This window comes from Arachis stenosperma, chromosome 10 (genome assembly GCF_014773155.1).
Source record: "Arachis stenosperma cultivar V10309 chromosome 10, arast.V10309.gnm1.PFL2, whole genome shotgun sequence".
NCBI lineage: Eukaryota > Viridiplantae > Streptophyta > Magnoliopsida > Fabales > Fabaceae > Arachis > Arachis stenosperma.
The window spans coordinates 120,640,592-120,650,472 of record NC_080386.1 but is presented as its reverse complement, the minus strand read 5'-3'; the positions used below and the strand labels follow the sequence as shown (position 1 = coordinate 120,650,472).

The 9,881-nt window shown below is 40.7% G+C and overlaps 1 non-coding gene across 1 annotated transcript; it reads right to left on the bottom strand.

Moving 5' to 3' along the window:
* Nucleotides 1-6,710: 6,710 nt before the first annotated feature.
* On the bottom strand, nt 6,711-6,818 carry LOC130959113 (small nucleolar RNA R71). Its single transcript, XR_009078208.1, has one exon. It is a non-coding gene; the product is annotated as a small nucleolar RNA R71 (small nucleolar RNA).
* Nucleotides 6,819-9,881: the final 3,063 nt, after the last annotated feature.

Sequence of the window (9,881 nt, the reverse complement as noted above, 5' to 3'; positions counted from 1 at the left end):
GAATTCCCAGGATCCTACTCGGAATACCACAGACAAGGTGAGACTTTCCGGATCCTCATAAATGCCGCCATCTATCTAGCTTATACCACGAAGATTCTGTTGGGGAATCTAAGAGATACACATTCAAGCTCTGTTGCATGTAGAACGGGAGTGGTTGTCAATCACGCGCGTTCATAAGTGAGAATGAGAATGATGGTTATTTAATCATCACATTCATCATGTTCTTGGGTACGAATGAATATCTTGGAATAAGAATAAGAGAGGAATTCGAATAAAAGAAAATAGAACTTCATTAATCTTTGAGGTACAGCAGAGCTCCACACCCTTAATCTATGGTGTGCAGAAACTCCACCGTTGAAAATACATAAGTGAAAGAGGTCCAGGCATGGCCGAATGGTCAGCCCCCTAAAACGTGATCACAGGATTCAAAATACAATCCAGGATGTCTAATACAATAGATAGATGTCCTATATATACTAGACTAGCTACTAGGGTTTACATGAGTAAGTAATTGATGCATAAATTCACTTCCGGGGCCCACTTGGTGTGTGCTTGGGCTGAGCTTGATCAATACACGAGCAGAGGCTTCTCTTGGAGTTGAACTCTGAGTTATGACGTGTTTTGGGCGTTCAACTCCGGATAATGACGTTTTTCTGGCGTTTAACTCCAGAAAGGAGCGTGTACTTGGGGTTCAACGCCAAGTTACGTCGTCATTCTTCGAATAAAGTATGGACTATTATATATTGCTGGAAAGCTCTGGATGTCTACTTTCCAACGTTGTTGAGAGCGCGCCATTTGGAGTTCTATAGCTCCAGAAAATCTATTTTGAGTGCAGGGAGGTCAGATTTCAACAGCATCAGCAGTCCTTTTGTCAGCCTTTTTCAGAGTTTTGCTCAAGTCCCTCAATTTCAGCCAGAAATAACCTGAAATTACAGAAAAACACACAAACTCATAGTAAAGTCCAGAAATGTGAATTTAACATAAAAACTAATGAAAACATCCCTAAAAGTAGCTTGAACTTACTAAAAACTACCTAAAAACAATGCCAAAAAGCGTATAAATTATCCGCTCATCACAACACCAAACTTAAATTGTTGCTTGTCCCCAAGCAACTGAAAATCAAATAGGATAAAAGAAGAGAATATACTATAAATTCCAGAACATCAATGAATATTAATTATAATTAGATGAGCGGGACTTGTAGCTTTTTGCTTCTGAACAGTTTTGGCATCTCACTTTTTCCTTTGAAGTTTAGAATGATTGGCTTCTCTAGGAACTTAGAATTTTGGATAGTGTTATTGACTTTCCTAGTTAAGCATGTTGATTCTTGAACACAGCTACTTATGAGTCTTGGCCGTGGCCCTAAGCACTTTGTTTTCCAGTATTACCACCGGATACATAAATGCCACAGACACATGACTGGGTGAACCTTTTCAGATTGTGACTCAGCTTTGCTAGAGTCCGCAGTTAGAGGTGTCCAGAGCTCTTAAGCACACTCTTTTGCTTTGGATCACGACTTTAACCACTCAGTCTCAAGCTTTTCACTTGGACCTTCATGACACAAGCACATGGTTAGGGACAGCTTGATTTAGCCGCTTAGGCCTGGATTTTATTTCCTTGGGCCCTCCTATCCATTGATGCTCAAAGCCTTGGATCCTTTTTACCCTTGCCTTTTGGTTTTAAGGGCTACTGGCTTTTTCTGCTTGCTTTTTCTTTTTCTTTCAATTTTTTTTTCGCCAATTTTTTTTTTCGCCATTCACTGCTTTTTCTTGCTTCAAGAATCAATTTCATGATTTTTCATATCATTAATAACATTTCTCTTTGTTCATCATTCTTTCAAGAGCCAACAGTTTTAACATTCATAAACAACAAGATCAAAAGACATATGCACTGTTTAAGCATTCATTCAGAAAACAAAAAGTATTGTCACCACATCAATATAATTAAATTAAATTCAAGGATAAATTCGAAATTCATGTACTTCTTGTTCTTTTGAATTAAAACATTTTTCATTTAAGAGAGGTGAAGGATTAATGGAATCTATTCATAGCTTTAAGACATAGTTACATACTAATGATCATGAAATAAAGACGCAAAAACATAGATAGACACAATAATTAAAAATCGAAAACAGAAAGAAATAAAGAACAAGGAATGAATCCACCTTTAGTGGCGTCTTCTTCTTGAAGGACCCATGATGTTCTTCAACTCTTCTATGTCCCTTCCTTGCCTTTGTTGCTCCTCCCTCATTGCTCTTTGATCTTCTCTTATTTCTTGGAGAATGATGGAGTGCTCATGATGTTCCACATTATGGCTCAAATCTTCTAAGGAGGTATTGAGTTGCTCCCAATAGTTGTTGGGAGGAAAGTGCATTCCTTGAGGCATTTGTTGATGATGAACTTCTTCATGTTCTCCTTGAGGGCCGTGAGGAATTTCTCTTGATTGCTCCATCCTTTTCTTGGTGATGGGCTTGTCTTCTTCAATGGAGACATCTCCATCTATGATAACTCCGGCTGAATAACATAGATGGCATATGAGGTGAGGGAAGGCTAGCCGTGCCATGTATGAAGGCTTGTCAGCTATTTTGTAGAGTTCATTGGATATGACTTCATGAACCTCTACTTCCTCTCCAATCATGATGCTATGAATCATGATTGCCCGATCCACAGTAACTTCAGATCGGTTGCTTGTAGGGATGATGGATCTTTGGATGAACTCCAACCATCCTCTAGCTACAGGCTTGAGGTCCAGTCTTCTTAGTTGGACTGGTTTGCCTTTGGAGTCTACTCTCCATTGGGCGCCTTCCACACAAATGTCCATTAGGACTTGGTCCAACCTTTGATCAAAGTTGACCCTTCTAGTGTAGGGGTGTTCATCACCTTGCATCATAGGCAAATTGATGAGCGGATAATTTGTATACTTTTTGGCATTGTTTTTAGTATATTTTTAGTATGATCTAGTTAGTTTTTAGTATATTTTTATTAGTTTTTAGTTAAAATTCACTTTTCTGGACTTTACTATGCGTTTGTGTGTTTTTCTGTGATTTCAGGTATTTTCTGGCTGAAATTGAGGGACCTGAGCAAAAATCTGATCCAGAGACTCAAAAGGACTGCAGATGCTGTTGGATTCTGACCTCCCTGCACTCGAAGTAGATTTTCTGGAGCTACAGAAGCCCAATTGGCGCGCTCTCAACGGCGTTGGAAAGTAGACATCCTGGGCTTTCCAGCAATATATAATAGTCCATACTTTGCCCAAGATTTGATGGCCCAAACCGGCGTTCAAAGTCACCTCAAGAAATTCCAGCGTTAAACGCCGGAACTGGCACCTAATTGGGAGTTAAACGCCCAAACTGGCACTAAAGCTGGCGTTTAACTCCAAGGAGAGTCTCTACACGAAAAAGCTTCATTGCTCAGCCCAAGCACACACCAAGTGGGCCCGGAAGTGGATTTTTATGTCATTTACTCATCTATGTACTAGTTTTCTATAAGTAGGACCTTTTACTATTGTATTAGGGACATCGACATCTACATCTTGGTAGCTATCTTTGAGTTTTATGCTATCTTAGATCATTGGGAGGCTGGCCATTCGGCCATGCCTAGACCTTGTTCTTATGTATTTTCAACGGTGGAGTTTCTACACACCATAGATTAAGGTGTGGAGCTCTGCTGTACCTCGAGTATTAATGCAATTACTATTGTTCTTCCATTCAATTCCGCTTGTTCTTTATCCAAGATATCACTTGTTCTTCAACATGATGAAGGTGATGATTGACGCCCATCACCATTCTCACCCATGAACAAGGTGACTGACAACCATTCTTGTTCTACAAGCATCTGAGGCTTAGTGAATATCTCTTGGATTCCTGATTGCACGATGCATGGTTGATCGCCTGACAACCGAGTGCTCGCCTGACAAACGAGCCAACCATTCCGTGAGGTCAGAGTCTTCGTGGTATAGGCAGGACCTGATGGCAGCATTCAAGAGAATCCGGAAGGTCTAACCTTGTCTGTGGTATTCTGAGTAGGATTCAATGATTGAATGACTGTGACGTGCTTCAAACCTGTAACCTACTGGGCGTTAGTGACAGACGCAAAAGAGTGATTCTATTCCGGTAGGGGAGGGAACCAAACCGGTGATTGGCAGCACTGTGACAGAGTGTGTGCATTAGCTTTCACTGCGCGGATGGGAGGTAGCTGCTGACAACAGTGAAACTCTACACGAGCTTGCCATGGAAAGGAGTAAGAAAGGATTGGATGAAGGCATTAGGAAAGCAGAGAGACGGAAGGGAAGGCATCTTCATACACTTGTCTGAAGCTCTTACACCAATGATATACATAAGTATCACTATCTTTATCTTCTATGTTATTTTCGTTCATCATCATAGACAATTGAGTTTGCCTGACTAAGATTTACAAGATGACCATAGCTTGCTTCAATGCTAACAATCTCCGTGGGATCGACCCTTACTCACGTAAGGTATTACTTGGACGACCCAGTGCACTTGCTGGTTAGTTGTGCGAAGTTGTGTAATGCCATGGAATTGAACCACCAAGTTTTTGGAGTTCATGACCAGGGATTATGAGAGTTGTGAAAAGTATTGTTCACAATTTCGCGCACCAAGTTTTTGGCGCCGTTGCGGGGATTGTTCAAGTTTTGAGCAAGCTTTTGGTAACAATGCCTGGGATTGTTCTAGTTTGGACAACTGACGGTTCATCTTGTTGCTTAGATTAGGTATTTATTTTTTTCGAAATTCTTGAAGATGAATTCTAGAGTTTCATGATGATTTGTTGAAATCTGGCTGGCTGAGAAGCCATGTCTAATCTGATTGGACCGAGGTTTCAACTTATCACCACAAGAGCTTGTTGATTCTCATCAATTTTGCTCTTGGAGCAGTGATCTGCTAAGATTTGGCTGACCTTTGGTCATGTCTAGTGTTTTGGACCGAAGCTTTCTTTGAGAGCTTGGCTGGCTGTGAAGCCATGTCTAATTCCTGGACCGGAGTCTTAGACTAGCATTGCACTGATTCCTGGAATTCTCATCAAGGATTTTGATACCTTCTCCCACTTAATTTTCGAAAAACACAAAAAAATTTACAAAATCATAAAAACCAAAAATATTTGATGTTTCATGCTTAAGTCTAGTGTCAGTAGTATACAAACTGCTAAGTTTGGTGTCTTGCATGCATTGTTAATTGATTCCTTTTGCATTTTGATTATTAAAAATCCAAAAATATTTTTAATTTGTGTCTTTTCAAGTCAATGATACAAAGAATTGAAGATTCAGAACATACTGCAGAGGAATTATACAGAAAAAGCTGAGCATTCAAAAATGCCCAGTGAAGAAGGCAGACTGGCGTTTAAACGCCAGCCAGGGTACCTGGTTGGGCGTTTAACGCCCAAAAAGGTAGCATTTTGGGCGTTAAACGCCAGAATGTATACCATTCTGGGCGTTTAACGCCAGGATGGTGCTAGGGGGAAGATTTTGTTTTCAAAATCAATTTTTTTTCAAGTTTTCAAAGTTTTTCAAAATCAAATCTTTTTCAAATCATATCTTTTCAATCAAATGTTTCAAAATTAATTTCTTTCCTTTTTCAAAGATACTTACTAACAATTAATGATTTGATTGAACATTTTTTGCCTTGAGAAAGGTTTTATGTTTGAATCATATCTTTTCTTGTTAGGCAAGTCATTAATTTTTAAAATCATATCTTTTAAAATTGTTTTCAAATCACATCTTTTTAAAATTGTTTTCAAATCTTATCTTCTCAATCACATCTTTTTAAAACCATAACTTTTCAATTAAATCTTTTTAACCACATCTTTTTCAAATAGTTTTCAATCAAATCTTTTTAATTTCTAATTTCAAAATCTTTTTCAAAAATCACTTGATTTCTTTTTCACTTTTAATTTTCGAAAATTATCAATCAAATTTTCAAAATGTTTTCAAAATCTTTTAAATGAATTTTCGAAAATTCTCTTCCCTCCTTCCCACATCCTTCTATTTATGGAGTACCACTCCTTCTAAATGCACAATTCGAACCTTATCTAATTAAAGTTCGAATTCTTCTTCTCCTTCTTCTTTCTATTTCTCTTTTCCTCTGACATTTCAAGGAATCTCTATACTGTGACATAGAGGATTCCACACTTTCTGTTTCTCTTCTCTTTCATATGAGCAGGAGCAGAGACAAAGGCATTCTTGTTGAAGCTGACCCTGAACCCGAGAGAACCTTGAAGAGAAAGCTAAGAGAAGCCAAGGCACAACTCTCTTTAGAGGACCTGACCGAATTCTTCAAGGAAGAAGAACACATGGCAGCCGAAAACAACAACAATGCAAACAATGCAAGGAAGGTGCTGGGTGACTTTACTGCACCTACTCCTGATTTCTATGGGAGAAGCATCTCTATCCCTGCCATTGGAGCAAACAACTTTGAGCTTAAGCCTTAATTAGTTTCTCTAATGCAACAGAATTGCAAGTTCCATGGACTTCCAATGGAAGATCCTCATCAGTTCTTAGCTGAATTCTTGCAAATCTGTGACACAGTCAAGACTAATGGGGTTAACCCTGAGGTCTACAGACTGATGCTATTCCCTTTTGCTGTAAGAGACAGAGCTAGAATATGGTTGGATTCTCAACCTAAAGAAAGCCTGGACTCTTGGGAAAAGCTAGTCAATGCCTTCTTGGCAAAGTTCTTTCCACCACAAAGATGGAGTAAGCTTAGAGTGGAAGTCCAAACCTTCAGACAGAAGGATGGAGAATCCCTCTATGAAGCTTGGGAAAGATACAAACAATTAATCAGAAGATGTCCCTCAGACATGCTTTCTGAATGGAGCATCATAGGTATTTTCTATGATGGTCTCTCTGAACTATCCAAGATGTCTTTGGATAGCTCTGTTGGAGGATCTCTCATCTGAAGAAGACGCCTGCAGAAGCTCAAGAATTGATTGAAATGGTTGCAAATAACCAATTCATGTACACTTCTGAAAGAAATCCTGTGAACAATGGGACTAGTCAGAAGAAAGGAGTTCTTGAGATTGACACTCTGAATGCCATATTGGCTCAGAACAAGATATTGACTCAACAAGTCAATTTGATTTCTCAAAGTCTGTCTGGAATGCAAAATGCACCAAGCAGTACTAAGGAAGCTTCATCTGAGGAAGAAGCCTATGATCCTGAGAACCCTTCAATGGAAGAGGTGAATTACCTAGGAGAACCCTATGGAAACACCTACAATTCTTCATGGAGAAATCACCCCAATTTCTCATGGAAGAATCAAGAGAGACCTCAACAAGGTTTCAATAACAATAATGGTGGAAGAAACAGGTTTAGCAATGGCAAGCCTTTTCCATCATCTTCTCAGCAACAGACAGAGAGTTCTAAGCAGAATACTTCTGACTTAGCAACAATGGTCTCTGATCTAATAAAGACCACTCAAAGTTTCATGAATGAAACAAGGTCCTCCATCAGAAATTTGGAAGGACAAGTGGGTCAGCTGAGCAAGAAAGTTACTGAACTCCCTCCTAGCACTCTCCCAAGTAATACAGAAGAAAATCCAAAAGGAGAGTGCAAAGCCATAGACATGGCCGAATATGGAGAGGAAAGAGAGGAGGAGGACGCCACTGAGGAAGACCTCAGTGGGCGTGTACCAATCTCCTCTGAGTTCCTCAATGAGGAACAATGGGAATCTGAGGCTCAAAATGAGACCATAGAGATTCCATTGGACTTACTTCTGCCATTCATGAGCTCTGATGAGTATTCTTCCTCTGAAGAGGATGAGTATGTCACTGAAGAGCAAGTTGCTAAATACCTTGGAGCAATCATGAAGCTAAATGATAAGTTATTTGGAAATGAGACTTGGGAGGATGAACCACCTTTGCTCACCAAAGAACTGGATGACTGGTCTAGGCAGAAACTGCCTCAAAAGAGGCAGGATCCTGGGAAGTTTTCTATACCTTGTACCATAGGCACCATGACCTTCAAGAAGGCCTTGTGTGACTTAGGGTCAAGTGTAAACCTCATGCCCCTCTCTGTAATGGAGAAATTAGGGATCTTTGAGGTGCAAGCTGCAAGAATCTCATTAGAGATGGCAGACAATTCAAGAAAACAAGCTCATGGACTTGTAGAGAATGTTTTGGTGAAGATTGAAGACCATTACATCCCTACTGACTTCATAGTCCTAGAGACTGGGAAGTGCATGGATGAATCCATCATCCTTGGCAGACCCTTCCTAGCCACAGCAAAGGCTGTAATTGATGTTGATAGAGGAGAGTTGATCATTCAAGTGAATGAAGAATCCTTGGTGTTTAAGGCCCAAGGACATCCCTCTATCATCATGGAGAGGAAGCATGAAGAGCTTCTCTCAAAACAGAGCCAAGCAGAGCCCCCACAGTCAAACTCTAAGTTTGGTGTTGGGAGGCCACAACCAAACTCTAAGTTTGGTGTTGAACCCCCACATTCAAACTCTAAGTTTGGTGTTGGGAGGTTCCAACACGGTTCTGAGTGTTTCTGAGACTCCATGAGAGTCCTCTGTCAAGCTAATGACATTAAAGAAGCGCTTGTTGGGAGGCAACCCAATGTTTTATGGTTAACTATTTTCTTTTGTTATTTTATCATTTTTTTGTAGGTTGATGATCATAAGAAGTCACAAAAACAATGAAAAAAGCAAAAACAGAATGAAAAACAGGAAGAAAAACAGCACACCCTGGAGGAGAAGAAGCTGGCGTTCAAACGCCAGTAATGCTAGCTGTTGGGCGTTTAACGCCCAGTCTGGCACCATTCTGGGCGTTTAACGCCAGAAAGGGGCACCAGACTGGCGTTAAACGCCAGTAAAGGGCAACAACCTGGCGTTAAACACCAGGAATGGGCACCAGCCCGGCGTTTAACGCCAGAAATAGCTCAAAACGTGATTTTGAGCAACATTTGGTGCAGGGATGACTTTTCCTTGACACCACAGGATCTGTGGACCCCACAGGACCCCACCATCACTCTCTCTCTTCTTCCCCCATTCACCAATCACCTCAATACCTCTTCCCAAAAACCCTTCACCTATCAAATCCCATCTTTCTTCACCACTCACATCCATCCTTCATAAAACCCCACCAACCTCACCCTTCAAATTCAAACCACTTTCCCTCCCAAACCCACCCTCCATGGCCGAACCATTACCCCCCTCTCTCCTATATATACCCTTCTTCAACCCTTCATTTTCACACAACCTAAACACCCCTTCTTTCCCTTCTTGGCCGAACAAACCACTTTCCCCCTCTTCCTCATTTCTTCTTCTTCTACTCTCTTCTTTCTTCTTTGCTCGAGGACGAGCAAACATTTTAAGTTTGGTGTGGTAAAAGCGTTGCTTTTCATAACCATTTATGGCATCCAAGGCCGGAGAAACCTCTAAAAAGAGGAAAGGGAAGGCAAAAGCTTCCACCTCCGAGTCATGGGAGATGGATAGATTCCTCTCAAGGGTGCATCAAGTCCACTTCTATGAAGTTGTGGCCTTGAAGAAGGTGATCCCGAAGTCCCCTTTTCACTCAAAAAGGGTGAATATCCGGAGATCCGCCATGAGATCCGAAGAAGAGGTTGGGAAGTACTTACCAACCCCATTCAACAAGTCGGAATCTTGATGGTTCAAGAGTTCTATGCCAATGCATGGATCACCAAGAACCATGACCAAAGTGTGAACCCGAATCCAAAGAATTATCTCACTATGGTTCGGGGGAAATACTTGGATTTTAGTCCGGAGAGTGTGAGGGTGGCGTTCAACTTGCCTATGATGCAAGGAGATGAGCACCCTTACACTAGAAGGGTCAACTTTGATCAAAGGTTGGACCAAGTCCTCACAACCATATGTGAAGAGGGCGCACAATGGAAGCAAGATTCAAGAG